Here is a 4,071-nt window from a genome sequence, read left to right as displayed (position 1 = left end):
AAAACTCTAAAGGAAGCTGAAGTTTTTATAATTGGACACTGAAACAGATATGATCTACATCTTGACTTAAGTGATTATTCTTTTTGTGCAGTATGTTAACCTGAACTCTAAATAAATCTCTAATTTCATGAACTTGAAAGAAAGCTTGTGACATGATCACTAAAGTATACTTTTCTTGAGATGTGTTCTACAGTATAATTGAAAAATAGGAAACTGAGTAAACACAAAACAGTGGAAAGGTACAGTAGTATTACTAAAGGAAACATTATCCATGTGACAATATAATGTTATTTAACATAAAGCATATGTTTAAGAAATAAAATGGATTAAAAAAAATAAATAAAAGAAAGCAGCCATTAGAGCAATGAAGGCAGAGCAATGAAGGGCCTCATGCTCTACATGGGAGTGAAGACTGTGTGAAAAGGTGCAGGGGTCTTGAGGGTTTGAGAGGACAGAAGGCAACCTTTAGGGTGGTAAATTCCACCTGCAGTTTTGCCCCACCCCCCTCTTAGGCAAAGTCTGAGTTGTAATCCCAATGGAGACTTTCGCATCAGGAGCTTCCTAGCTCCTAACTGCCTGCAGATGTTCCCAGCTTGTCAACTTTCCTGCCAGGAGTTTCTTAGTTCCCTTTAGGTGATTAATCCATTACAAAGTCATTAGCCCATTAGCTGACATTGTCACTGAAGCCAAGAGCCCAAGACTAGTCAGGTCATGACACTTAGGGAAAATCCTTATAATATCATTCTGCCAAATGGAAATAGCAATAAAATAAATCCTAATGACATAATTGCTATCAGCGACCATCACTGCATGATTTAGCCATCATCAGAGAACTTGCTTTTCGCAGCAAATGGCACTTAATACAAATACTTAATATTATACTTAATAATATAACCTACATCTAACTCATCAACATGTAATAAGAGACTTGGCAATGCTCAGACCTAAATGGTTTATCTGTATCACTCAAGGCTCAGGGGTCTATGCAGAAGAAGAGCAGAAAGACTGGAAGAGCCAGGAGTGGTGGATATCTTCAAGGAGACTGTGTTTTTCAGACTAAATGGCAGACATTGTGACAGCATGCACAAGATCTATTTAAGCTAAAGCCAAATAAAACCCAAGCATGAAGGTAAGTAGGCATGAAGTCACATCTGTAGCCAGAAGCTGTTGCCACATTATTACTGCTGGGAAGTCAGATTCCTTCAGTGGAGTACACTGGGTATTTAGACCACACTCCAGGACAGACCCCAAAACTAGTCAGGGGTAGTAAGCCAACACAAGCTGGATTCCACAGGTTTGGACTAACCCTCCTCCATGGGAGTGGGGGGTGCAGCAGCATAAAGTCGAGTTGGTAAAGAAATAAAAAAGATCTAGGAGGAGTTGTGGGAAAGAAATAAATATGATCTAAATATACTGTGTGAAATTCTCGAGAAATAGATAAACATACTATTTAAAAATAGTTCGAGTTTCAGCTCGAAAATCGCCTTTAAGCTCAGACCACACCCCTGTGTGCTCAATGATGGCCCATTGTGCATTATCAGTTCCAAAAGGTTCCAAGGCCAAGATGGCAAGCCTCAAGGACCAGCTTACTGGGAATCTTCTTAAGAAAAAACACCTCCTCCCAGCTTCCAAAACAAGATTATGGTTTGGGGGGTTGGTGTTGTTGGCATGGCTTGTGCCATCAGTATCCTAATGAAGGACTTGGCAGATGACCTTGCCCGTGTTGATGTCATGGAGGACATACTCAAGGGAGAAACGATGGATCTCCAGCATGGCAGCCTTTTCCTTAGAACACCATAAATTGTCTCTGGCAAAGACTGTAGAGTGACTGCAGACTCCAGTCTGGATTGTAACAGCAGGGGGCCCATCAGCAAGAGAGAGTCAACTCGGTTTGGTCCAGTGAACATGAATATCTTTAAGTTCATCATTCCCAACAGTGTGATGTACATTCCAAACTGTTTCAAACCCAGTAGATATCTTGACCTACATAGCTAATAAGTGGCTTTCCCAAAAACCGAGTTATCAGAAATGGTTGCAATCTGGATTCGGCTCAGTTCTGTTACCTGATGGGAGAAAGGCTGGGAGTTCATTCACTGGGCTGTCATGGTTGGGTCCTAGAGGAACATGAAGGCTCCAGTGTGCTGATGTGGAGTGGCTTCAATGTTGCTGTCATCTCCCTGAAGAATTTGAAACCAGAACTGGGCACAGATGCAGACAAGGAATAGTGGGAAGAGGTTCACAAGCAGGTGGTTGACAGGACCTATGACATGGTCGAACTGAAGGCTATATGTCCTGGGCCATTAGCATCTCTGAATCTTAGGAGGGTGCTTCCCATTTCCACCAAGGACTCTATGGAATGAAGGAATAAAGGATGATGTCTTCCTCAGTGTCACTTCTGCCCTAGGACAAAATCTTAGATGTTGTGACTGACTGACTCATGTAGAGAGGACCTACTTGAAGAAAAATACTGATATGTTCTGGGGAATCTGGAAAAAGCTGCACTTCTAAAGTCTTCAGATGTCTTAGCTGTGCAGATTTGCAACAGGGTTTCTAAGAGACCACACACTGTCCCCTTCTCATTTATGCTGCGGTTAGTGAAGTCGTATTAAGGTGAGTTGGAGAAAACCTCAGTTCCCACAGCTCTATGCTGATGCTAAGTGGTACTTGTGTAGTGGTAACCTGATTAGTTGACAGTTGCACTGTCTCCAAGACACACTGGAAGTTGTGTGCAGGCTTCACTTATCCTTTGAGCCTGTTGCGTTTCTGTGCTGCACAGCTTCACCAAATGTGCCTAAGGCAATGAGATCCCAAATAGTTATAACCTGGCTCTAGTATGTAAATCCCTTATGCCTATGTTTTATATAACTTTTCTACAGAACATTATTTATGTCTATAGTGTACATTGCAATATTATGTAAAAAGTAAGCTCTGCATATGGGTGATGCAACCAACTACCCAAATGTCGTGCCAACAAAAACTCCAAATAAACCTTCAACAGTAAAAATTCTTTGAAGGTTCAAAAGGTTTTTGTTTCAAATTTAAAAACCAAAGCTGGGTGGTGGTGGCACACACCTTTAATCCCAGCACTGGGGAGGCAGTGACAGGTGAATCTCTGTGAATTTGAGGCTAATCTGGTCTACAGAGGCAGTTAGTTCGAGGACAGCCAAGGCTACACAGAGAAATCTTGTCTCAAAACAAAACAAACAAAGCAAAAATTAAAAACCAAACACGTTATATGTTCCGCGGAATATTTAATATTGAGTTTGTAGCTAGGGGGCACAATGTCATAACATATTTCCTGATCCTCTGGCACTTAAAGTTCTTCAGCCCTCTTTTCTGCCATGTTTCCTGAGCTTTGGGTGTAGGGTTTGTGTTATATACATTGATTAGAGCTGGGCACCTCATGGCCAGTTGCTCTCTGCATTTGCAGATTTCTGTAATGGTCTCTGCTGTAAAAAGGCATGACTTTGATGAAGAGTAAACAATATACTTATCTGTACTTAGAAGGGAACGTGTTTAGAATGAAGTTGGGAACTATACTGGTTTAGGAAAACGGCAGTTAAGTTCTCTTCTAAGGTCCATGACCTCACTAGCTACAGGTAGTTAATAGGTTATGAATAAATCCTTTAGTGAAGTGAGATAGCAAAAACAAACAGTGGTGGGAAATCATGAAACTAGTTCAAGACATGAATGTTTAAATAGAATCATTAAAAAAAATCCAGTCTAAAATAATACTGGAAATGAAAACTTTAGGAAGTCAAACAGAGGCCTCATAGGTAAGCCTTGCTCAAAAAGCACAAGAGATGGAATAGAGACTCTAACGCATTAGAGACCAGATAGAAGAAATAGATACCTTGGTCAAAGACGTTGTTAAATCTAAATGATCCAGCTCCTCCCTTCCCCCCCCAAAATAACAGGAAATCTGGGACATTACAGAAAGACAAAATCTATGAACCATAAGAATTGAGGAAGGAGAAGAAGCCAAGGTCAAATGCACAGAAAACATTTTTAACCAAATCATAGAAGAAAATTTTCCTAAACCCAAATAAGAAGATGCCTATCAAGATATAG

The 4,071-nt window shown here is 40.7% G+C and overlaps 1 pseudogene; it reads left to right on the top strand.

The window, feature by feature from the left end:
• Window positions 1-1,558: 1,558 nt before the first annotated feature.
• Window positions 1,559-2,430, top strand: LOC102002216 (annotated as a pseudogene).
• The last annotated feature ends 1,641 nt before the right edge of the window (window positions 2,431-4,071 follow it).

The sequence above is a fragment of the Microtus ochrogaster genome, linkage group LG4 (assembly GCF_000317375.1).
Source record: "Microtus ochrogaster isolate Prairie Vole_2 linkage group LG4, MicOch1.0, whole genome shotgun sequence".
Lineage (NCBI taxonomy): Eukaryota > Metazoa > Chordata > Mammalia > Rodentia > Cricetidae > Microtus > Microtus ochrogaster.
This window is presented reverse-complemented; position numbering and strand designations above follow the sequence as displayed.